We start from the raw sequence: 27,098 nt of genomic DNA on the forward strand, positions 1-27,098 counted from the left end.
CCTCTGGTAACGACCCGCCGAGGCAGGTGGTGACCGCGAAGCCGCCTCAGAGACCGCGCAGGATGCAGGACGGGCGGGGCGCTGGCCGGGGGCGCCCTCCGCGCCGCGACGTCAGACCCTGCCCCCCAGCGCTGTCGGAACCCGGCTGGATTCCAAGCCGAGCCGCACGCCCCGCCTCCCTTGGAACCCACGAGTCACAGAACTCGACACATTGCCCGGGCCGGGATCCCGGCAGCCAATCGGAGGACGCCTATGATTCCACGGTCGCCGAGGAGGCTGGCGCTAGGCGTTGAGGCGGCGACGGCGGGAGTCGCTGCTGAGGCGGTCGCTGACTCGGGTTGCGGCAGCGCAGCTCCGCGGGGCCGGGCCGGGTCGGCAGGCGCTGGCGTCTGGCGGTGGGGTCGGGCTCCCGGGACGGGCGAGATGGCCCCGACCTAGGGCGGAGGGAGAAGCGGTTGAGCCCAGGATGCTGAGGAGACAGCGCGGCGGCTCCCCGCTCATCCCAGGTAAGGGGCACGCCGCGCTGGCCGCGGCTCCTCGGAACGCCGTCCCGGCCCCGCTAGCCTCCAGCCACCACCTACCGGCTCCGATCCCCGGCCGGGGTCTGTCTCGGCCCCACATCGCTTTCTGCCTACACCTCTCTCTTTCTGCCCCCCCCCGCCGTTCTGCCTGGGCCGCTCAGTGTGCGGCGCCCGCGGATCTGCTCTAGCTGGGCTCTCGCACCCGCACCCCTTCCCCCCATCGTCCCTTACCCGTCTCGGGCTTTGCCGTCGCCCGGCTCTCCCCCGGCCGTGGTCGGTCCCTGGCTCTCTCCCTTCTCCTCCTTCCCCTCCCTGGTCGCGGCTTCGTTACCACCTTCCCTCCCCCTCGGTCCTTGGGACGCCTTCCCGGGATGAGACCCCCGCCCGGCCAGCATGGATTCTCGCCCTCACCTCTGCCTACCCAGGCTTCGCTTCCTCAAGTTCGCCCTCCATCCCTACCCATTATACCGTCTCCTCTCGACATTTCAGCCCCCACCCTTCAGGTGTCCCTGGGTCTTGCCCTTTGGCTCCCAGACGCCATCCTTTCCCAACTCCTCCCTGGCTTTCATCAAGCACCATCGCTGAGACTTCTCCCTTTCCCTTACACTTAAACTTTCAGACATTTGCTCTTTCTTGAATTCTAGACCCATAGCTTTAACATCTTAATTCGGCTTGCAGGGGGCTCTACACCTATAACTTGTAAAGTGCCTTGTCCAGAGTCGGGCACACAGTAGGCCTGGCACTTGGTGGGCGCTCATGCATGCTAGCCTCTTCCTCCTTCTAGGCCTTTGCACTCTCCAGATGGTGGTAGCCAGAGGTACATATTAATATCACAAGGGATTTGACTCCTCCATTTGAAGAGTGGTGTAGGAGATGGCAGGATGAATTGGTGAACACTAGGGTGGTAAAGGGACTACATTTTCTATTGTTTACTCTGCCGTTATTGAATACAGAAGAGACTGAATTCTGCCATCCTTGAGTCATAACATTGGTTTATGTTAATTGGCTTTGGAAAGGATTCCTAGGCTGCTATTCAGGGAGCTTTGCAATATAATTATTCCCCCCTACTCCACTCCATCTACAGTATTTACTGAACCTTTCATTTTAGGGAAGAAACTGCTCCTACTTCCAAGATGACATAGTGTTGTGTATAAGCAATGTTGCACGCATTTATCTATCAGCTGGATAGTTCAGAGAGCTGCAGTGAATTTTCCTTCTTTGAGAGGGTCTGAAGGAATCATGTTGGAGTCCTTGGAATCCGCTGCTGCAGGGATCATATATGCTTAGGAGTGAAAGTTCTGTCAAGTTCTTCTCTAAAACAGAGTGAAAGAGGAATTATGTACCCACCACCCACCCCCATCCTCCAACTTCCCCCTCTTGCTAACACTCTAGCTAGCAGATGAAATAGCTACTGTATCAGAGAAGTCAGTCGATTTTTAAAATGGGTAAAATAAATTTGACTTAAAAAAATTGTAAAAGCAGTGTTATTGGCTTCATGCCATTCTTGCCATATTTGCTCTGCTGTTCTCCAAGCCTGGATGAATCAAGCAGTCAGCTTTTTTCCTTTTCTGCTCCTGGGCTCCCCAGGGCAGGCTGGAGAAAATCATGTAACTGAGCTGCTGGGTGCTGTTCTAAACTTATGGAATCCAACTTCACTTTTGCTGTTAGCACTGCCTGGAGATCCTGTGACTTGCTTCCAAGGGAACCTCTTATGTCCTAAAACCTAAATGGCTATTTATATATCTTTACCATTCTTCTCTCTTTGTCCTACTCTTGTTTTCCTCTCTTCATGGCTTATTTTGCCTCCTACTTCACAGAAGAAATTGATGGGCCAATTCTTTTTTTTCTTAATTAAAAGTTTTTAAAAAATTTTATTGGGTAACAAATATGTAACATAGAATTTCCCATTTTAACCTTTTTAAGTGTACAATTCAGTGACACTAATTACACTCCCAGTGTTGTCCTACCATCACCGTCATCCATTACCAGAACTTTTTCATCTCCCTGAGCAGAAACTCCCCATTCCCTCCTCTCCCTGCCCCTGGTAACCTCTAATCTACTTTCTGTCTATTTGAATTTTGCTTATTCTAGATATTTCATATAAGTGGAAGAAGACAATATTTGTTCTTTTGTATCTGGCTTATTTCACTCAACGTGATGTCTTCAAGGTTCATCCATGTTGTCACGTGCATCAGAACTTCATTTCTTTTTTCTACTGAATAGTATTCCATTGGATGTATGCACATATTTTGTTTATCCGTTAATTTGTTGATGGACACTTAGATTGTTTCTGTCTTTTGGCTATTGAACATTGCTATGAACATTGGTATACAAGTATCTGTTTTATCTGTTCACTTCTTTTGGGTATATACCAAGAAGTGGAATTGCTGGGTCATATGGTAATTCTCTGTTTAACTTTTTGAGGAGCCACCACACTTTTTTTCCACAGCTATCAACCATGAACTCTTCAAGGTCTGTCATTTTTGTCTGTGCCTGGACCTCTCTGATTTCTGATCTATTTTCATTTTAACTCAGAGGAAGAGAAGCTCTCCTTTCTAAGGCTAACATCTTCAACCTCTCCCCATAGTCTCGTTTTTTTCTCAGTTTGCATACATGCTTAGGTTTCCACCATCCTTTCTTTTTTTCTTAGATTAATGTGGCATTCCTTAGAGTTTTATTTTTTGTTCTTGTGTCTGTTTCCCTCTAATCTTGCATGATTATACTTCTTTACATGGCTTCAAATAGCACCTGTATGTTTATGGTTTTAAAGATGTGTTTTCAGTCCCCCATTTCTCTTGAACTTTGGGTCCCTATTTTTATCTGTCTTTTGGACAACTATGCTTGGATATACTCTAGGTACTTCAACCTGGTTATCATTTCCTTCCCCTGTCCTGGTGCCAACCACCCTCAACCATCTATACCCACACTCCTCCTATTTGAAGATCTTCAATTTAGAAACCTTAGCATCATCATCCTCTTCTCTCTTCGCATTAAATCTATAATAGATCCTATTGGTCTTACCTCAAATCTTTTTCTTTCCTCATTGCCAGAAAACTGGTTCAGGCCTTGGTGGCATTCTTCCTGAGCAGAATCAGCAGTTGCCTCATGGGCCTCCTTGCCTGTGAGTCCTGCACTCTAGTTCATCTTTCACACTGCTGCTGGGATTGACTACATTTCCAAAATATCAGTCTGATCTTGCCACTTGTTTTCTTTAAAAATTCTCATCAGTTCCCAAATACTTAGTATGCAGCATGGCTTCATCCTCATCCTGGGCCCTTCTTGATAGCATAGAAAGCAGTTGAAGAAGCAGACCATTCAATACCGTGTGTTAAAGACTCTGACAGAGGTGAGCACAGGATGGTTTGGGGGTACTACCCTGGACAGGGTGAGGACAGGTTTCTTTGCAAAGGCACCTTGTACATTTTTTGCTATCCCCCTCCTTAGTCTACGTTAGGTGACTTCTTTGTGATCCCACAGCACTCTGTGATTGTTATCTGCATTTTTACACTATTAAAATGGTCTGTTTTCTTATTTTTCTCTCTGACTAGTTACAGAACTCTTTTAGGAAAGGGGCTGTGTCATATCTCATTCTGTCTCCAGTTTAAAGCAAAGTAAACTGGCAAAGTAAGGTACATAGTAGGTGCTTGGTAAACTAAGGAAGTTTTCAGAAGAAATGGTTCCTGAACTGAATCTAGATATAGAAAGGAGAAGGGAGATGGGCATTCTTGGAAGAAAGATTAATATGAACAAAGGTGTGTGAAAACCTGATGCATTTTTGAAAGAACTGGCAATTTGGAGTGACTGGAGGAAGGGGGATATTTGGGGCATGATGAGAGATTGGGCTGGAAAGGTATACAGATGCAGTTCACAAATGATCTTGGATGTCTTACAGCAGTTTTGTCCTGACAGTAGCAGGGAGCCTTTGAAGGATTTGAACCTATGGAGAAAGTCTGGCTCATTCCCGGCTTTGTGTCTTGCTGCATGCCAGGCCTTTTGCCTAGATAGTTTTGTTTGTGTTTCCCTTTCTCTTTGGAATGCCCTTTCCTATCTTACTCATGTGTAGATGTACATGCTTAGGATTACCTCTGCAGTAAAGCCTTCTCACACCTCTCCCCTTGTTCATCTTCTTGATCTCTACTGTCAGAGTACCTGTCATTGTTTCATTTACTTGTTTACATGTTTTTCTCTTTCTGGGCTCTAAGGTTAGGATTTTAAAATCAGGATGTGTTCTGATTCATCTCTGTAATCCCTGCTTTGGAAGGTAACATGAATGAGTATTGTGACCAGATTTTTTTCAGAAAGATCTTTCTGATCCCTCTGGTACCATTATGGAGTATGGGTTAGAGAGGGGGCAAGACTGGATGCAAGGAGACTAATTATGGGTGGTGTGTGTGTGTGTGTGTGTGTGTGTGTGTGTGTGTGTCTTTACAGGAATCCACGTGAAAGATGATGAGCCCACTGAGGCTGAGGGAATGGAGATGAGGGGATAGATTTGAGAGTGAATCAACTGACCAAGGAGAGCTGGTGAGGTATGGAAAATGAGAGAGAGGGAAAGGAAGAATCAAAGATGACTTCTCTATTTTTGTCTTGGGTGATTGGACTAATGGTGGTTTAGTTCATCTAGATAGGAAATATAAGAAAAGAGACAGGTTTTGGAGGGAAACATAGAAATCCAGTTTTGGATCTGTTGAGTGTGTAGTGCCTATGGTAACATCCAGATGCCCAGGAGGCAGCTGGGAAGAGTGGTTGGACCTGACGGTGGAGATGTATTTGGAAAGTCTGCATTAAGATGATAGCTGAAGTTGTCAGAAGTAGAAGAGATTGCCTAGTCCAGTGGTTTTCAATCCAGGCACTACTTTAAAACCACCTGGGGACCTTTTTTATTTTTTTAAATCTTCATTTTATTGAGATATATTCACACACCATGCAGTCATACAAAACAAATCGTACATTCGATTGTTCACAGTACCATTACATAGTTGTACATTCATCACCTAAATCAATCCCTGACACCTTCATTAGCACCCACACAAAAATAACAAGAATAATAATTAAAGTGAAAAAGAGCAATTAAAGTAAAAAAGAACACTGGGTACCTTTGTTTGTTTGTTTGTTTGTTTCCTTCCGCTATTTTTCTACTCATCCATCCATAAACTAGGCAAAGGGGAGTGTGGTCCTTCTGGCTTTCCCAATCCCATTGTCACCCCTCATAAGCTACATTTTTATACAGTTGTCTTCGAGATTCATGGGTTCTGGGTTGTAGTTTGATAGTTTCAGGTATCTACCACCAGCTACCCCAATTCTTTAGAACCTAAAAAGGGTTGTCTAAATTGTGTGTAAGAGTGCCCACCAAAGTGACCTCTCGGCTCCTTTTGGAATCTCTCTGCCACTGAAGCTTATTTCATTTCCTTTCACATCCCCCTTTTGGTCAAGAAGATGTTCTCCATCCCACGATGCTGGGTCTACATTCCTCCCCGGGAGTCATATTCCACGTTGCCAGGGAGATTCACTCCTGGGGACCTTTTAAAGGGTTAGGATGGGGACAGGAAGGGGGCATCCACAGATATTTTGATTCAGTTGGTCTGGTACAGGGCCAGACCTTATCATTTAAAAAAAAAAGCTCCGCAGATGATTTGCAGCCAGGGCTGAGAATTGGGCTGAGAATACAAAGAGGTAGTGATAGAACTCTGGGGAACAATAGTATTTAACTCATCTTTTAAAAACCAGGAAAGTGTCACTTTTGTTGGCATGGTTAATTGCTCACTTTCCTGGTACTTTGTACATCTATCTATTAAGGCACTTTTTAAGTTATTTTTTTCATGGATCCATTTTTCTCATGACAGAGTTCTTTGAAGTCGGGAGCAATGCCTTTACCTTATTTATCTTTTGGTCACACCTTGCACAGTACTTGGTGTATTTTAGAAATTTGATACAAGTTGGTTAAATGAATTAGTTGGTATATAGTATGAAACAGATCTTGAATTTACAGTTTTGCAAGCTGACCAGCTGTTCTTTCTTACTGCTTAACAGGTCACTAGTTATGTTTACACAGTCATTCTTGGTTTTAAAACTCACATACAGAATTTTTATAAATTAGAATGGATTGAGATAAATCTATTTTGCTCTGAAATGATTTGGCTTTTAAGGTGGTTAAACTGTGACAATATTATAGAGGTTCATTCAAGCTTCCTCTTTAGCAGATTCTATTTAAAATAGATGGGCTCAGATGGTTGAAGTATTTAGATCTTGTATCTTTTTTAAATAAATATACTCTGATTTTAGGCTGCTAAGCTTTGAAATTTTTAACTAGAACAAAAACTGTCAAATTGATAAAAGATCTTTAACAGTGGCATAATTACTTTTTGACCAAGAGAATTAGGGAATATTAGTTAAACTCTATAGCTGTATGAACCTCATTGACATTGGTGATGGTGGGGAATCTATAATTCCCAAATATTTAATTACTGTTATAGGAGACACCTGTAATTGTTCATGTATTGTTATCAATATATTTTGTAATTTTTCTTGGGTGGAATATAAACTGTCAATTTCTTTGTTTCCATTTTTCTTGTTTTCTTTTGTTTTATAGATTTTGTGAGCTATTTCTCTTTTTTTTTTATTTTATTTTGAAATAAATTCGAAGTTACAGGTACAGTTGCAAAAACAATACAAACCCCATACACAGCATACCCTGATCCCCCTCCCCCGATACCCCGATCAACTTTAACATGCTGTTACACCGCCATTTCTTTCTTTCCCTCCTTCCCTCCCTCCCTGTCTATCATCCATCATCTATTGCTCTGTCTTCTGAACATATGAGAGCAAGCTGCACACATCCTTGAACAAACACTGTAATTCACATATACAATTCCCATGAACAAGAACATTCTTTTATGCAATCCCCTTAAGCGCAGCTAAGAAGTTCAAGAAATTCAACATTGATACAAAGCTTACATTCTATATTTCCTTTTCCTTATGTCTCAACTGTGTCCCTTTGAGCCTCCTGTCCTCCATCCTCAGATCCCATCCAGGATCATCCTTGGCATTCAATTGTCGTTTATTTAGACTGTCTTTTTTTTTTTTTTTTTTTCCAATTGTGGAAACATATATACAGCCTAAATCTTCCTATTCCACCCCCTCCCTAGCATTCCATTAGTGAGATTCATCACATTTAGAATGTTGTAATGCTATCACCTTCCCACTATCTATTACTAGAAATTTCCCTTCGCCTCAGACAGCAACGCTACACTCATTTCTTAACTCCCCATTGCCCCTTCCCCCACTTCTCATAACCCATACTCTGCTTTTCATCTCTATGGTCATATTCTCTGTTAATTTCTTTGTGTTTACTGTGGGGCTTAAATTTAACCATTTAAATCCATAACAATCTTGGTTTTCTTTGATACCAACTTAACTTCAATAGGACCCATAAACTATGTTCCTATAGTCCTCCATTCCCCCGCATTTATGTGGATCTTGTCAGACATTACATATTTTACATTGAGTCTAAAACCACTGATTTGTCATTAGAGTTTATGTATTTTATATCCTGTAGGAAGTAAATAGTGGAGTTACAAATCAAAAATTATTGACTTCTATTTGTATTCCATTGTGGTCAGAGAATGTGCTTTGAATATATTCAATTTTTTTTTTTTTTAATTTATTGAGGCTTGTTTTATGTCTCAGCATATTGTCTATTCTGGAGAAAGATCTGTGATCACTAGAGAAAAATGTGTGTGCTGGTGATTTGGGATGTAAGGTTCTATATATGTCTGTTAAAATTCTCAGTATCTCTTTCTCCTTTCTTTCTTTCTGTCAGTAGGGCTCCCTTTAGTATCTGAAGTAGGGCAGGTCTTTTATTAGCAAACTCTCAGCATTTGTTTGTCTGTGAAGAATTTAAGCTCTCCCTCAATTTTGAAGGAGAGTTTTGCTGAATAAAGTATTCTTGATTGGAAATTTTTCTCTCTGAGAATTTTAAATATGTCATGCCACTGTCTTCTCACCTCCATGGTGGCCACTGAGTAGTCACCACTTAGTCTTATGTTGTTTCCTTTGTATGTGGTGAATTGCTTTTCTCTTGCTGCTTTCAGAACTTGCTCCTTCTCTTCAGTATTTGAGAGTCTGCTCAGAATATGTCTCGGAGTGGGTTTATTTGGATTTATTCTGTTTGGAGTTCGCTGGACGTTTATGCTTTGTGTATTTATATTGTGTAGAAGGTTTGGGAAGTTTTCCCCAACAATTTCTTTGAATATTCTTTCTAGACCTTTACCCTTCTCTTCCCCTTCTGGGACACCAATGAGTCTTAAATTTGGGCGTTTTATTTTATCTATCATATCCCTGAGATCCATTTTGATTTTTTCAATTTTTTTCTCCATTCTTTCTTTTGTTCTTTCATTTTCTGTTCTGTGGTCTCATAGGATGCTGAGTTGTTGTTCACTTTCCTCTAATCTTGTATTATGAGTATCCAGAGTCTTTTTAATTTGGCCAACAATTTCTTTTATTTTTGTAAGATCTTCTGTTTTTTTATTTAATCTTGCAATTTCTTCTTTATGCTCTTCTAGGGTCTTCTTTATGTCCTTTATATCCTGTGCCATGTTATTCTTCATGTCCTTTATATCCTGTGCCATACTCTCATTCTTTGACTGTAGTCCTTTGATTAATTGTGCCAAGTACTGTGTCTCCTCCGATCGTTTGATTTGGGTGTTTGGGATTGGGTTCTCCATATCGTCTGGTTTTAGGAAATGCTTTAAGATTTTCTGTTGTTTTGGCCTGTTGGCATTTGCTTTGCTTGATAGCTGTGATCTTCCAGGACTTCTGCTGAGGGAAGGGTGTGCTACGTCACAAGTGTGCGCCTTGCCTCAAGGGAAGCCCTGGGCTGCCAAGCCGTGCAGGGGCACTTCCAGCCTGATGGAAAAATGGCTGAATGGAGTGTCTCAACCCCACCCTTCTCTCACAGCTCCGCCTTCCCAGCTCCAGGACACCTAGCTGTGGTTGCACCCAAGGCCACTGTCCACGGCCGATATTGTAGTGTGTGCGGGGTGCTGTGGGGTACACTCCCCATCAGACTGGGTTTCCTGGTGTGGCTCTGGGCTGTGGGTATGGCCCCAGGCAGAAGTGTTGCCAGCACGCCAGGAAGCCGGCTGCAAGGGGTGCGGTTTCTTTCTCCTTTTGGCTCTACCCTCTGTCCCTCTGTCCCTGGGACAATCAGCAGCAGGTGTGGGGAGGGCTATCCTCCATGCCAGACACTGAGGCGTTGGCTACAGCCTGCTCCTGCAATGCTTCACTGAGCAGTTCTCACTGCTGTATCTGCAGCCGCTCCCAGGGTTTTTTTTTTTTTTTTTTTTTCTTTAAAGATCTAGTCTGTCTTCAAACGCTAACCTGCAGTTTCCTCACACCACAGTGCAGCTGCAGGACTTTCAGCTGGCTTACTCACTTGTTTCAGAATGCAGACTCCCGTTTTCACCAAGTGCATGGCCCCTGTGGATTTAGCAGACCTTGTCTGGCTGGTGCATCGCTGGAAGTGGTATTCTGGGTCTCTTTCTGGTTTTTATCTAGTATTTTTCAAGGAGGTGTTTTTTTGCCCTGTCTCACCTAGCCGCCATCTTAGGTTGTATCTGCTATTTCTCTTTATAGAATTTGCAGTTGACAGTTTTTTTCCATCACTTACAAAATGTTTTACTGTGGTTCCAGATGAGAAATCCCTCTGCATTCAAATTTATGTTTCCTTGTGGATATTGTGTCCTGTTTCCCTGATTGCTTTCAAGATCTTTTTCTTTGACTTTAGTTTTCAGAAGTTTAATTATGATGTGGGTTATTACGGGTTTCTTTGAGTTTATCCAATTTCAAGTTAATTCAGCTTCTTAAATTGTAGGCTTATGCCTTTGCCCAATTTGGGAACTTTTCAGCCATTATTTCTTAGCATACCTTTTCATCACCACTGTCTTTTTCCTCTTTTCTATGATTCCAATGATACAAAAATGTTTGATCTTTTGTTATTGTCCTGCAGTTCAGGAGGCTCTGTTCTTTTTTTGTTGTTGTTAGTTTACTTTTTTCTGTGTTGTTCAAATTGTATAATTTGTGTTGTTCTATTCTCAAGTTCACTAATTCTTTCCTTTGTCATATTCATTCTGTTATTGAGTCTACCAGTGAGTTTTTTTGTTTTTTAATTTTGGCATTGAATTTTTCAGTTCTATAATTTCTATTTGGTTCTTTTCCTATATCTTTTATTTTTTTTGTGTGAGATTTTCTATTTTTCATTTGTTTCAAGAGTGTATCTAAATGTTCTTTAAAGCATGATGGCTACTTTGAAGTCCTTGTCAGATAATTCCAACATCTGATTCATTTTAGTGTTAATAGCTGTTAATTAATTGTCTTTTCTCATTCAAGTTGTGATTTTTTTTGGGGGGGGTTGTATGATGAGTGACTTTTGATTGTATCCTGGAAATTTTGGATATTATGTTAGGAGCCTCTAGATTCTATTTAAATCTTCCATTTTTAGTAGGTAGTCACCCTAAAAGGTTTAGTGTGTAGTTGGGCTACTGTTAAGGGTTGAATTGGGTCTCCTCAAAAGATATCTTAATCCCCATTTATAAATTTCCCTCTAAGCTCTGTTTTTGTTGAATCTCAAGTTTTGGTATGTTGTTTTTGTTTTTGTTCATCTCAAAGTATTTTCTAATTTTCTTTGTGATGTCTTCCTTGACCCATTTATTATTTAGGAATAATAATAATTTGTTATTTATTATAATTATAATTTATTATAATTTATTGAATAATAATACATTCAATTTCCACATATGTGCATTTCCCAAATTTCCTTCTGATTCCTTATATCATTCCATTTTGATTGGAGAACATACTTTGTATGATTTCAGTCCTTTTAAATTTATTAATACTTGTTTTATGGCCTAATAATATTGTTTATCTTAGAGAATGTTCCATGTGCACTTGAGAGGAATATGTGTTCTGGTGCTGTTGGCTTGAGTGTTCTATAGATGTGTGTTAGGTCTAGTTGGTTTGTAGCATTGTTCAAGTCTTCTATTCCCTTGCTGATCTTCTGTCTAGCTTTGTTATCCATCATTGAAATGGGATACTTAAGTCTCCAACTGTTATTGTTGGATTGTTTATTTTCCCCTCAATTGTGTCAGTGTTTGCTTCATGTCTTTTGGGCCTCTATTGCATTATAAGTGATGTTATATCTTTCTTGATGGATTGGCTATTTATTCATTATAAAATGTCCTTTTTTGTCTCAAAATGTATTGTATCTGACATTAGTATAGTCAAACAAGTTCTCTTGGTTATGTTTGAATGATTTATCTTTTTTCCTCCTTTTACTTTATTCCTATTTGGTCTTTGACTCTGATGTGATTCTTGTAGAAAGCATATAGTTGGATCATGTTTTGTAATTTTTTTCTGGTCCATTCTGCCAGTCTCTTGCTTGTTGAGTATTTAATCCATTTACGTATGGTGTAATTACTGTTAAGTTAGAATTAATGTCTCCCATTTTGCTGTTTGTATTTTATATATCTAATGCCTGTTTTTCCTGAATTCCTTCATTACTTCCTTTTTTTGTTTTATTTTCCAGTATACAATTTTTATTCTCATGTTTATTTTACTATAAGTTTTCTTTATTTTTCTGTTTATTACAATTAATGTTTTGAGTATAACAATATAGTTTGGCTTAATACCAACTTAATTTCAGTAGTATACAAAAACTGCTTTAATTTAACTGTTCCTTTCCCTTCCTTTGGGTTATTGTCATTCAGATTACATTTGTATACATTATAAGTCTATCAACACAGTTTTATAATTATTGCTTTATGCAATTGTTTTTGAGATAGAATTAAAGTTGCAAACAAAAATGTGTTTATACTATCTTTTGTATTTACCTATGTAGTTACCTTTATCATTGCTGTTTATTTCTTCATGTGAATTTGTGTTACTGTTTAGGGTCCTTTCATTTCAGCCTGAAGTCCTCCCTTTAATATTTCTTGTGGGGCAACTCTGCTAGTGACAAATTCTCTCAGTTTTGTTTATTGGGAATGTCTTAATTTCTCCTTCTTTAATGAAGGATAGTCATGCTGGGCATAGAATTCTTGGTTGACAGTTTTTTCTTTCAGCACTGGGAGAATGTCATCCCACTTCTTCATGGATTCTTGGGAGAAGTCAGCTTTTTATCTTACTGAAGTTAGCTTTTCATCTTACTATGATGAGTGGCTTTTCTATTGCTGCCTTCAAAATCCTCTCTCTTTGGCTTTTGAGAGTTTGATTGCATGGTATCTAGGTGCATATCTGTTTGAGTTTATCCTACTGGGTGTTTATTGTGTTCCTTGGATATATATATTAATGTTTTTCATTTAATTTGGGATGTTTTGGCCATAATTTCTTCAAATATTCTTTCTTTCCCTTTTACTTCTCTCTTCTGGAACCCTCGTTATGCATATGTTTGTATGCTTACTTATGTCCCATGGATCTCTGAGACTGTGTTCATTTCTATTTATTCTTTTTTTTTTTTTTATTGAAAACGAATTTATTGAAACATATATTTCTTGGGATACAGCAGTAAACAAAACTGAATAATTGAACTTCCTTTGCTTATGGAACTTAAAATTCCAGTGGAGGAAGATAGACAGGAAACAAATAAATATGTGTCAGGAGATAAGAAGCATGGAGCAAAGATAGGAGCGCAGAGACATTTTGGAGAAAGCCATTTTGAAACGCAACCCGGGAGCAAAGGACCAGTATATGCTAGCCACGTGCCTTCCCAGCTGTTAGAGGTGTTCCGGACATCATCAGCCTTTCTTCAGTGAAGGTATCTTCTTGTTGATACCCTAATTTGGACACTTTTATGGTCTCAGAACTGTAAATTTGTAACCTAATAAATCCACTTTATAAAAGCCAATCCATTTCTGGTATTTGCATAACAGCAGCTAAGCAAACCAGAACATAGGGTTTGTGTATCATACTTCAAATTTGTTTTATTTTATTTTATTTTATTTTATTTTATTTATTTATTTTTTAATTCAGTTTTATTGAAATATATTCACAAACCATACAGTCATCCATGGTATACAATCAACTGTTCACAGTATGATCATATAGTTATGCGTTCATCACCACAATCTATTTCTGAACATTTTCCTTACATCAGAAAGAATCAGAATAAGAATAAAAAATAAAAGTGAAAAGAGAATACCCAAACCATCCCCCCATCCCACCCTATTTGTCATTTAGTTTTTACTCCCATTTTTCTACTGATTTTTTTTCAATTTTTTAACTTTGTTTATCAAAAAGTTAAAAACAAACAGGCAAACAACAACCAAAAAGACCCCACAACATTTCAAACAAAGCAATGGATTAAGGAAAACAAATAACCTAAAATAACTACTTTGCTTCCAATATGTTCCTACCATACCCCAAGAAAATTAATAAACCATGTCCAAACATAGGAGTAAGAAAAACAAATAATCTAAAATAACTACATTGCTTCCAACATGTTCCTACCATACCCCAAGAAAATTAACAACCCCTAAGAAAACAAAGGAATAAGAGAAAAAAAAACCTAAAATAACTCTATTGCTTCTAACATGATCTTACTATATCCCAGAAAGTTTACAAACCATAATCATTCCTGAGCATTCCCATAACATTGAGATTACCCTCCATAGTTTATCTGTTCTTATTAGATTATCATTCCCCCTCCACTAATTGGTATCTCTAGGTCCCCTACATTCTACAGTATAAAACATTGTACATTTTTCACAGAATTCACATTGGTGGTAACATACAATATCTTTCTTTTTGTGCCTGGCTTATTTTGCTCAGCATTATGTCTTTTTTTTTTTTTTTTTTTTTTAATCTTCATTTTATTGAGATATATTCATATACCACGCAGTCATACAAAACAAATCGTACTTTTGATTGTTCACAGTACCATTACATAGTTGTACATTCATCACCCAAATCAATCCCTGACACCTTCATTAGCACACACACAAGAATAACAAGATCTATTTATTCTTTTTTTCTTTCTGTTCCTCAAACTGGATTATTGATCTATCTTCAATTTTACGGATTCTTTCTTCTACCAGCTTAAATCTGCTGTTGAGCCCCTCTAGTGAATTTTTTATTCCACTTATTGTACTTTTCAACCCTTGAATTTCTATTTGGTTCTTTTTAGAATAATTTTTACCTCTTTATTGATATTCCCTATTAGGTGAGTCCATCATTCTTATAATTTCCTTTAAGCATGGTTTCCTTTAGTTCTTTGAGCATGTTTACAATAGTTTATTTAAAGACTTTGTCTAATAAGTTCAACATCTGGGCTTCCTCAGGGAAAGTATCTATTGACTGCCTCTTTTCCCTTGTGTGGGTCATACTTTCCTATTTCTCTGCTTCTGTTGTAATTTTTTGTTTAAAAGTGGACATTTGAAATAATGTAATGTGGCTAATCTGGAGATCAGATGCCCACTTTCCCCCTCTCAGGTTTATTGTTCCTGTTTGTTTAGTTACTTTCTTGGACTAATTCTGTCAAGTCTATATCCTCTGTTGGGTTCAACCACTGAAATTTCTGCTTGGTTTGCTTATCAGCCAGCTAATGATTGGACAGATTTCCTTAAATGTCTTGAACCAATAAATCTCCCAGCCATTGCTGAGGGACCCTGTGTGTATGTTGCAGCACCCCTTCAGTGCTCCAGGAGTTAACAGTTGTACCTTAGCCTTCACCATCAAGCAAGCCAGAGATAGACATTAGTGCTTTCTCAGATCTTTCCTAGACATCCACATGGTTTCTAGATTCCCAGGAATATGTCAGAACTTCCCTCAACCCTCTGCGGACATCTTATTCCTCAGTTTTTCCTTTTACGTTTTTTGGTCAATGTCTTGTTTGTCTCAACTGTTACAGCTGCCTCAGGCTGCTGAAACCATCAATAATTGTCCATGATTGTTTTTGATAATTTCCCTGGTATAGCGCTGCTGACATTGAAGGAATTCTGAGTCAGGTCAAATAAAGATAAGCTCTGGAAGGGAACTTTTCCACTGAGCTCCTATATAGTGACAAATGACAACTTAAATAATGATGGTATTCTGGGGGTGGGGCTTAGGGGGGAACTTCTAGTCCCTTCTGCTCCCTTAAGTGGCTGCTAGGCTACTGTTTTTACAGCTACTATGGTTACAAGGCTGTTGGTTTTCAAGGCATCTACGGAGCTGGGGAGAGAGAGCAATAGGATGAGTTAAAATGCCATAAATTTTCCTATTATTACTGAGGTTTAGCTGTTTTTTTTTTCTTCAGTAAATGCTCCTTGGGTTGTTGGAAGCCTTTGCTTAATTTTCAGAGTTTGAAAAAGTTGATTTTGATCACTTTGCTGATGTTCTCAATGCATTTATGGATGAGTAGATTTTCAGAGGTCTTCTCCACCATTCGGAAAGTTTCCTTCAGCCTTCTCTTCCATTTATGTAGTGGAATGGATTTATACATTGCATTTTAGCAGATTTGTTTAGGTCGCTGAAACTGAGATTCTGTAATTCTGTTTTATAAGTTTTATGTCCCATTATTTCCCTGTATTTTGGCTAGGCTGCTTACTTAATATTTACTGAATGAGTGCTATCCTCTTCTACTCTGAGACTTCTTGTTATGTAGTTTTCTCTGTTTAAAGCACTCTTTCTTCCATAATCCCCACAAGGGAACTCCTGCCTTATCTTCCAAGGTTCATTCCGAGGCCCTTTTCTTTATATAGCCTTTCCTGATCCTTCCTCAAAATTCCCATATGTGTTTGTTCATACCTTTTGTATGACATTTTTCTTATTTCACTATGTAATATGTATTATTTCTTGTCTTTTCTCCCTGCTAAGTTGCTGGTTCTTTGAAGGTAGATGGTGCATCTTTATGCTCAATAAATGTTTGCTTTATTGAAAGGTGGAGTAATCTTGTATAGCAAGAACATTCCACATTTTAGTTGTTAAAAGGGGATTGCATTTTATTCATTCATTATTAAACTCAAGGAAATTTTCTGTACTGGAAAAATTAGCAATATGTAGTTGTAGGTATGCTGTATTCTTTAATCATGTGGAAGGTGAGGGAAATCAAACTATAAAGGCGAAATTCAACTTTGCCATTAGAAATTACATGGTTTCTGACCAAAGATTTGATGTTCAGCTTTTCATAGAAAAGATGACAGAATTCCAGCTCTGAGAAACTTTGGGTCAGAAGTACAATTTCCTAGACCTTACTTATATATGAAAGTGTCTGGGCTAAAGCAAAATTAAGGTGATAAAGAACAAAACAAAGCAAAACAAAACAGGGAAGGTCATCAAGATGGTGGAGTGATACATCCAGAGCTCTATTCTCCCAAAGAAGCTTAAGCAAAAACCAAGAAGTGGCAGAACCATCTTTATCAAAGCTCCAGAAAATAGTTAATGGTTGTGGTAACAGGGAGAGCTCTGAATCAAGTAAAAAGTAACTTTAAAATGGTAGGAAAATCTCATGGTGTACTTTCTGGTCCTTCCCCCATTCTCTCAGTAGCTGACTGTGGACCCAGTCTGCCCTCACAGTCCTGGTTCTGGAGGGAACAGAGTAATCCTTGTGCACTAGGGTGCATGTATGTCTGTGCCAGCTTGTCTGGTGGCGGCTTGAAGGGACTGACCCAGGACACTCGTCTCAGTCTCACCATCCCAAAATTGCCCTGCATGCAGAAGCTGCTTGTAGGTAGCTAAATTATTGTAAGAAACAGTCAAATTTCAGTGACTTGGGGCAAAAGATTACTGTCTTTGAGACTTAGAATAGAGCATCTGGGAACGAGACAAAATACTACTTCGTAGGGAGAAGAGATGGCATTTGGATCCATGTAAACAGGGGAATTCCTGGGGCCATGTGCACATGCCCAGGATAACTCATGCTCAGAAAAGGATAGGGAGGACCTTACACTTCCACAATGAACTATTCTCTAAATTAATGTTAGGAAGACGGAGCTCTGAAAGAGAGTGCTCACACAGGCCAATCTACAAAAACTGGAAAAGGTGATTTCTTCTTTTTTGTTGTTTTTCTTGCCTTTTTTATATTATTTAAAAATAATTTATTTTGTAGTTGTGGTAAAATATGCATAACATAAAAGCTACTTTAGTCATTTTAAGTACACAATTCTTTGACATTAAGTACATGGAAGATACTGAGTCTCGAAATAGATAATGATGAAAGTTACACAGTACTTTCATCATCCCGAACCAAAACTCATACTCATATAGCAGTAACTCCCCATTCTTCCCTCCCCCCACCCTGGTAACCATTACTCTGCTTTCTGTCCCTATGAATTTGCTTATCTGAGTATTTCTTATAAGAGAAATATTCTTTCCTTTTATGTCTGACTTATTTCACCCAACATGATGTCTTTAGGGTTCATCCATCTTGTAGCTTGACCCAGTATTTCACTTCTTTTTACAGCTGAATAATATTCCGTTGTATGGATATACCAGATTTTGTTTGTCTGTTCATCTGTCAATGGACGTATGGGTTGCTTCTACCTTTTGGTTATTGTGAATAATGCTGTGATGAACATTGGTGTACAAATATCTGTCCAAGTCCCTCTGTTCACTTCTTTTGGGTATATAACTAGGAGTGGAATTGCCAGGTCATATGATAATTCTGTGTTTAACTTTCTGAGGAAATGCCTAACTGTTTTCCATAGTGGCTGCACCATTTTACGTGGTCACCAGCAATGTATGAGGGTTCCTATTTCTCTGCATCCTCACTGGCACTTGCAGATTTCAATTTTTTTTTATAGTAGTAGCCATCCTAGTGGGAATGCAGAGTTATGTTATTGTAGTTTTAATTTGTATTTCTCTAATGGCCAATGATATTGAGCATCTTTTCATGAACTTATTGTGCATTTGATAATCTTTGGAGAAATGTTTATTCAAATCCTTTGTCTCTTTATTATTATTATTATTATTGTAGAACTTGTGGGTTTACAGAACAATCATTCATAAAATATAAGATTCCTATACATCACTGCACCACCAACAACTTGCATTGGTGTGGAACTTTTGTTACAATTGATGATAGCACATTTTTATATTGTACTATTAGGTAAAGTCCATAGTTTAGCTTAAAGTTCACTGCTTGTGTAGTGTAATTCCATGGATTTTTTTTTATTAAGATTTATTCACATACCATAAATCATTCAAAGAATATAATCCATTGATCACATTACTATCATATAGTTATTCATTCGTTACCCCGATCAATTTTTTTTAAACATTTTCCTTGTACCAGAAGTGAAAGCAAGAATCAAAAAACAGGAGTAGAAACAGAACGCTCAAATTGTGCCCCCACATTCTTCCTTTAGTTTTTTTTTTTTTTGCCCCATTTTTCTACTCATCCATCCATACACTAAACAAAGGGGAGTGTGATCCACATGGCTTTTCCAGTCACCTTGTCATCCCTCATAAGCTACATTGTTATACAATCGTCTTGAAGATTCAAGGGTTCTGAGTTGTAGTTTGATAGTTTCAGGTATTTACTGCTAGCTATTCCAATTCATTAGAGCCTAAAAAGGGTTATCTATATTCTGTGTAAGAATGCCCAACAGTGTGAACTTTCCGGTCCTTTTGGAATGTCTCAGCCACTGAAACTTATTTCATTTCATTTCACATCCCCCTTTTGGTCAAGAAGATGTTCTCCATCCCATGATGCCGGGTCTAGATTCCTCCCTGGGAATCATGTTCCACGTTGCCAGGGAGATTTACATCCCTGGGTGTCAGATCCCACGTAGCGGGGAGGGCAGTGATTTCACCTGCCAAGTTGACTTAGCTACAGGGAGGGGCCACATCTGAGCAAAAAAGAGGCATTCAGGAAGAGACACTTAGGCACAATTACAAGCAGGCCTAGGCTCTCCTTTGCAGTAACAGTCTTCCCAAGCAATTCCCGTGATAGAGGGCTCAACCTATCAAACCACCAGCCCTCAATGTCTGTGAGCACATCAGCAACCATCGAGGTGGGGAAGCCCAACACCCCTGCATTCTCCCCCAGCTCCCTGGGGGGGGGGGTCTGCATATTTTTTCATTGTTTTATTTTTTTTAATTAATTATTAACTATGTTAAAAAAAAACAAAAAACATACAATAAAAAACATTTCAAACAAACCAAAACAAGGGAGTAAGAAAAAGGCAACTAACCTAAAATAACTACTTTACTTCTAACATGTTCTAACTCTACCCCAAGAAAATAATCTAATATAGCAACATTTCTATGAACTTGTTCCTCCCATACCCACCGGAAATTAACAAACCATAGTCATTCCTGGGCATTCCCAGAACGTTAAATTTACCCACGATAGCTTATCTGTTCTTATTTGGTTGTTGATCCCCCTTCACTAATTGCTCTCTATCCCCTACATTCTGCAATATGAACCATTTATTTTACATTTTTCAATATTCACATTAGTGGTAGCATATAATATTTCTCTTTTTGTGCCTGGGTTATTTCACTCAGCGTTATGTCTTCAAGGTTCATCCATGTTGTCATATGTTTCACAACATCATTCCTTCTTACTGCTGCGTGGTATTCCATCGTCTGTATATACCACATTTTATTTATCCGCTCATTTATTGAAGGACATTTGGGTTGTTTTCCATCTCTTAACAATTGTGAATAATGCTGCTGTGAACATTGGTGTGCAGATATCTGTTCGTGTCACTTGCTTTGAGAACTTCCAGGTACATACCGAGAAGTGCAATTGCTGGATCGAAAGGTAACTCTATTTCTAGTTTTCTAAGGAACTTCCAGACTGGCTTCCAGAGTGGCTGAACCATTATACAGTCCCACCAACAATGAATAAGAGTTCCAACTTCTCCACACCCTCTCCAGCATTTGCAGTTTCCTGTTTGTTTAATTTAATAGCAGCCATTCTAATTGGTGTGAGATGGTATCTTGTTGTGGTCTTAATTTGCATCTCTCTAATAGCTAGTGAAGCTGAACATTTTTTTCATGTGTTTTTTGGCCATCTGTATTTCCTCTTCAGAGAACTGTCTTTTCATATCTTTTGCCCATTTTACAATTGGGCTGTCTGTACTATTATCATTAAGTTGTAAGATTTCTTTATATATGCAAGATATCAGTCTTTTGTCAGATACATGGTTTCCAAAATTTTTTTCCCATTGAATTGGCTGCCTCTTCAGCTTTTCAACAAATTCCTTTGAGGTACAGAAACTTCGAAGCTTGAGGAGTTCCCATTTATGTATTTTTTCTTTTGTTGCTTGAGCTTTGGGTGTAAGGTCTAGGAAGTGACCACTTAATACAAGGTCTTAAAGATGTTTCCCTATATTATCTTCTAGGAGTTTTATGGTACTGTCTTTTACATTAAGTTCTTTTATCCACTTTGAGTTAATTTTTGTGTAGGGTGTGAGGTAGGGGTCCTCTTTCATTCTTTTGGATATGGATATCCAAGTCTCCCAGCCCCATTTGTTGAAAAGACTGTTCTGTCCCAGTTCAGTGGCTTGGGGGGCTTTATCAAATATCAGTCAGCCATAGATCTGGGGGGTCTATCTCCGAATTCTCAATTCGATTGCATTGATCAATATGTCTATCTTTGTGCCAGAACCATGCTGTTTTGACTACTGTGGCTTTATAATAAGCTTCAAAGTCAGGGAGTGTAAGTCCTCCCACTTCGTTTTTCTTTTTTAGGGTGTTTTTAGCAATTTGACGCATCTTCCCTTTCCAAATAAATTTGATAACTAGCTTTTCCAAGTCTGCAAAGTAGGTTGTTGGAATTTTGATTGGGGTTGCATTGAATCTGAAGATGAATTTGGGGAGAATTGACATCTTAATAACATTTAGCCTTCTTATCCATGAACATGAAATATTTTTCCATCTTTTAAGGTCCCTTTCTATTTTTTTTAGTAGAGTTATGTAGTTTTCTTTGTATAAGTCTTTTATATCTTTGGTTAAGTTTATTCCTAGGTACTTGATTTTTTTTAGTTGCTATTGAAAATGGTATCTTTTTCTTGAGTGTCTCTTCAGTTTGTTCATTTCTAGCATATAGAAACATTACTGACCTTATGTGGATTAATCTTGTATCCTGCTACTTTGCTAAATTTATTAGCTCTAGTAGCTGTATCATTGATTTCTCAGGGTTTTCCAGATATAAGATCATATCATCTGCAAATAATGACAGTTTTACTTCTTCCTTTCCAATTTGGATGCCTTTTATTTCTTTGTCTTGCCGGATTGCCCTGGCTAGCATTTCTAGCACAATGTTGAATAACAGTGGTGACAGTGGACATCCTTCTCTCATTCCTGATCTTAGAGGGAAGACTTCTAGTCTCTCACCATTGAGTATTATGCTGGCTGTGGGTTTTTTCACATATGCTCTTTATCATATTGAGGAAGTTTCCTTCAATTACTACCTTTTGAAGTGTTTATATCAAAAAATGATGTTGGATTTTGTCGAATGCTTTTTCAGCATCTATTGAGATCATCATTTGATTTTTCTCTTTTAATTTGTTAATGTATTGTGATACATTGATTGATTTTCTTATGTTGAACCATCCTTGCATGCCAGGAATGAACCCCACTTGGTCATGGTGTATGATTTTTTTTAATGTGTCTTTGGATTTGATTTGCAAGTATTTTGTTGAGAATTTTTGCATCTATATTCAGGTGAGATTGGCCTGTAGTTTTCCTTTTTTGTAGCATGTTTGCCTGGTTTTGGTATTAGATTGATGTTAGCTTCATAAAATGAGTTAGATATTGTGCCATTTTCTTCAATGTTTTGGAAGAGTTTAAGTAAGATTGTTGTCAGTTCTTTTTGGAAAGTTTGGTAGAATTCCCCTGTGAATCCATCTGGCCCTGTGTATTTATTTGTGGGAAATTTTTTGATGACTGATTGGATCTCTTTGCTTGTTATTTGTTGGTTGAGGTCCTCTGTTTCTTCTCTGGTCAGTCTAGGTTGTTCATGTGTTTCCAGGAAATTGTCCATTTCCTCTGCATTATCCAGTTTGTTGCCATACGTTGTTCATAGTATCCTCTTATAATTTTTTTTTTATTTTCTTCCGGATCTGCAGTAATGTCACCTTTCTCATTCATTATTTTGTTTATATGGGTCTTTTCTCTTTTTGATTTTGTTAGTCCAGCTAGGGGCTTGTCAATCTTGTTGATCTTCTCAAAGAACCAACTTTTGGTGTTATTTATTCTCTCTATTGTTTTTTTGTTCTGTATGTCGTTTATTTCTGCTTTAATCGTTGCTATTTCTTTTCTTCTACTTGGTTTAGGATTAGTTTGCTGTTCAGTTTCTAGCTTCTTCAGTTGCTCTGTTAGTTCTTTGATTTTAGCTCTTTCTTCCTTTTTGATGTATGTGTTTAGTGCTATAAATTTCCCCTTAGTACTGCTTTTGCTACATCCCATAGGTTTTGATATATTGTGTTCTCATTTTCATTCGTCTCTAATATTTAGCAATCTCTCTTGCTATTTCTTCTTTAACCCACTGATTGTTTAGGAGTGTGTTGTTTAACCTCCAGGTATTTGTGAATTTTCTAAGTCTCTGATGGTTATTGACTTCTTAGTGTATTCCATTGTGGTCAGAGAATGTGCTTTGAATAATTTCAATTTTTAAAAAATTTTTGAGCCTTGTTTTATGTCCAAGCATATGATCTATTCTGGAGAGAGTTCCATGAGCACTAGAGAATTATGTGAATCCTGGTGATTTGGGATGTAATGTTCTATATATGTCTGTTAAATCAAATTCATTTATCCAATTGTTCAGGTTTTCAATTTCCTTATTGGTCTTCTGTCTGGTTGATCTATCTATAGGAGAGAGTGATGTGTTGAAGTCTCCCACAATTATTCTGGAAACATCAGTTGCAATCTTTAGTTTTGCCAGTGTTTGTCTCATGTATTTTGTGGCACCATGATTGAGTGCATAAACATTTATGATTGTTATTTCTTCTTGTTGAATTGCCCCCTTTTATTAGTATATAGTGGCCTTCTTTGTCTCTCCTAACATCCTTGCATTTAAAGTCTATTTTTTCTGAGATTAATATTGCTACTCCTGCTTTCTTTTGGCTGTAGCTTGCATGAAATATTTTTTTCCATCCTTCTTTTTCAATTTCTTTGTGTCCCTGTGTCTGAGATGAGGCTCTTGTATGCAACATATTGATGGTTCATATTTTTTTATCCATTCTGCCAATCTATATCTTTTAATTGGGGAGTTTAATCTATTTATCTTCAGTGTTATTACTGTGGAGGCATTTCTTGCATCAGCCATCCTATCCTTTGGTTTATGTTTGTCAGGTATATTTTTTCTCTCTTTCTCTTACTGTCCTTTAATGAACCAATATTGAATCTCTTTGGTATTGAACCTTTCTCCATATCTCTCTCTCCTTTATTTGTTTTTCTGTCAGTAGGGCTCCCTTTAGTATCTGAAGGAGGGCAGGTCTTTTATTAGCAAAATGTCTCAGTATTTGTTTGTCTGTGAAAAATGTAAGCTTTCCCTCAAATTTGAAGGAGAGCTTTGCTGGATAAAGAATTCTTGGTTGGAAATTTTTCTCTCTCAGAATTTTTTTTTTTATTTTGAAATAAATTCAAAGTTATAGGAACAGTTGCAAAAACATTACAAACCCCATACACAGAACTCCAGCATACCCTGACCCCCCTGCCCGGATACCCTACTCCACCAACTTTAACATGCTGTCACACCGCTATTTCTTTCCCTCCCTCCCTATCTATCATCTATGATCTATTGCTCTGTCTTCTGAACATATGAGAGCTAGCTGCACACATCCTTGAACAAACACTATAATTCACATATACAATTCCCATGAACAAGAACATTCTTTTATGCAATCCCATTAAACACAGCTAAGAAGTACAAGAGATTCAACATTGATACAAAGTTTACATTCTATATTTCCTTTTTTTTTTTCTTATGTCTCATCTCTGTCCCTTTGAGCCTCCTCTCCTCCATCCTCAGATCCCATCCAGGATCATCCTTGGCATTCAATTGTCATCCATTTAGACTGTCTTTTTTTTTTTTTTCCAATTGTGGAAACATATATACAGCCTAAATCTTCCCATTCCACCCCCTCCCTAGCATTCCATTAGTGAGATTAATCACATTTAGAATGTTGTAATGTGATGACCTTCCCACTCTCCATTACTATAAATTTCCCTTCACCTCAAACAGGAACCCTACACTCATTTCTTAACTCCCCATTTCCCCTTCCCCCATTTCTCTTTACCCATACTCCACTTTTGGTCTCTATGGTCATATTCTCTGATATTTCTTTGTGTTTACTATAGGGCTTAAAATTAATCTCTTAAATCCATAACACTCTTGTTTTTCCTTGATACCAACTTAACTTCAATAGGACACATAAACTATGTTCCTATACTCCTCCATTCCCCTGCCTTTATATAGTTCTTGTCGAAAATTACATATTTCACATTGAGTTCAAAACCACTGATTTGTCATTAGAGGAGTTTGTGTATTTTATATCATGTAGGAAGTAAATAGTGGAGTTACAATTTGAAAATTATTGACTTCTATTTGTATTCCATTGTGGTCGGAGAATGTGCTTTGAATATATTCAATTTTTTTTTTTAAATTTTATTGAGGCTTGTTTTTTGTCCCAGCATATGGTCCATTCTGGGGAAAGATCCATGATCACTAGAGAAAGATAAGTGTCCTGGTGATTTGGGATGTAAGGTTCTATATATGTCTGTTAAAATTCTCTGTATATCATTCTCCTTTCTTTGTTTCTCTGTTGGTAGGGCTCCCTTTAGTATCTGAAGTAGGGCAGGTCTTTTATTGGCAAATTCTCTCAGCATTTGTTTGTCTCTGAAGAATTTAAGCTCTCCCTCAAATTTGAAGGAGAGTTTTGCTGGATAAAGTATTCTTGGTTGGAAATTTTTCTCTCTGAGAATTTTAAATATGTCATGCCACTGCCTTCTCACCTCCATGGTGTCCGCTGAGTAGTCTCTACTTAATCTTATGTTGTTTCCTTTGTGGTGAATTGCTTTTCTCTTGCTGCTTTCAGAACTTGCTCCTTCTCTTCAATATTTGAGAGTCTGATCAGGATATGTCTTGGAGTGTGTTTATTTGGATTTATTCTATTTGGGGTTCGCTGGGCATTTATGCTTTGTGTATTTATACTGTGTAGAAGGTTGGGGAAGTTTTCCCCAGCAATTTCTTTGAATACTCTTTCTAGACCTTTACCCTTCTCTTCCCCTTGTGGGACCCCCTTGTGGGACACCAATGAGTCTTAAGTTTGCATGTTTTATTTTATCTATCATATCCCTGAGATCCATTTTGATTTTTTTCAATTTTTTTCTCCATTCTTTCTTTTGTTCTTTCATTTTCTGTTCTGTGGACTTCTAGGACACTGAGTCATTGTTCAACTTCCTCTAATCTTGTATTATGAGTATCCAGAGTCTTTTTAATTTGGCCAGCAGTTTCTTTTATTTCCATAATATCTTCTATTTATTTATTTACTCTTGCAATTTCTTCTTTATGCCCTTCTAGGGTCTCTTTATGTCCCTTATATCTTGTGCCATGTTCTTCTTCATGTCCTTTGAATCCTTTGCCATGTTTTCATTCCTTGATTGTAGTTCTTTGATTAATTGTGCCAAGTACTGTGTCTCTTCTGATATTTTATTTGGGTATTTGGAATTGGGTTCTCCATATCGTCTGGTTTTCTCATATGCATTAAGATTTTCTGTTGTTTTTGGCTCTTGGCATTTGCTATGCTTGATAGGGTTCTTTCAAGTTGTAAAAAAAAAATACCAGTCTAATTTTTCAGAAATACAAGTTGGTGGTGTACACTTTCTCTCACTAACCAGCAGGTGGCGCCTGCGAGTCACCTATACCCGTCAAGTCAGTTCTCCTCAACTTTGTCCTTGTGGTGTGTGGGGAAATGATTCTTGTGGGGTTCAGTTGGTGAACTCAGTTTCGGTGTGTTGCTGGAGCCGTCCACCCTGAATTTGGGGTGTGTGTCTGGGTGGCTAGGGAGGCAGGGCAGCTTTAATATTCAACCCCCCCAGGTGTTCCCAGAGATTCAAGGCCGCTGCAAGAGTCTAAGCCTTCATTTCAGTTCTGCCCCAGACTCTCTGTCACTGACCCACAAACCACCGGCATTGACATAGTGTCCCTGGGTTTTCCGAGTGGGCCCCCCTTCTCAGCTATGATCTTCTAGATCTCTGCCAAGGGAATGCTGTGCTACGTCACAAGTGCACGCTGCCCCTTAAGGGAAGCCCTGGGCTGCCATGCCGTGCCGGGGTGCTCCCAGCCTGATGCAAAGATGGCTGAACGGGGTGTCTCAACCCTTCTCCCTTCCTTGCTACAGTTGCTCCTTCCCAGCTCCGGGACAACTGGCGCGGCTCTGGGCTGTGGGCCTCCAGGGGGCCAGCTGCAAGCAGCAGATTTTCTTTCTCTGTCCAGCTCTCCCCTCCGCTCCCCTGGCCCTGAGGGAATCTGCTGTGAGCTATCCTCCATGCCAGACATTGAGAGGCTGGCTCAGCCCACTCCTGCCGTGTTCCCACCGTTGCAACTGCAGCCACTCCTGGGTTTTTCCCTCTTTTTTTTTGTTTCAAAAGAAC

The 27,098-nt window shown here is 38.8% G+C and overlaps 1 protein-coding gene across 3 annotated transcripts in view; it reads left to right on the forward strand.

Annotated features, from left to right (window-relative positions):
- The first annotated feature begins 212 nt into the window (after nucleotides 1–212).
- The window catches only part of TPST1 (tyrosylprotein sulfotransferase 1), a 162,623-nt gene continuing 135,737 nt past the window's right edge, over nucleotides 213–27,098 (forward strand). Inside the window, exon 1 of one of the 3 annotated variants that reach the window (XM_037814971.1) lies at nucleotides 213–506. The gene's annotated coding sequence lies outside the window, so the exon portion shown is untranslated. The remainder of the gene's footprint in view (nucleotides 507–27,098) is intronic. The other 2 variants (XM_037814973.1, XM_037814972.1) reach the window with 2 other exon arrangements.

The sequence above is a fragment of the Choloepus didactylus genome, chromosome 21 (assembly GCF_015220235.1).
Source record: "Choloepus didactylus isolate mChoDid1 chromosome 21, mChoDid1.pri, whole genome shotgun sequence".
In the NCBI taxonomy this organism is placed as follows: Eukaryota; Metazoa; Chordata; class Mammalia; order Pilosa; family Megalonychidae; genus Choloepus; species Choloepus didactylus.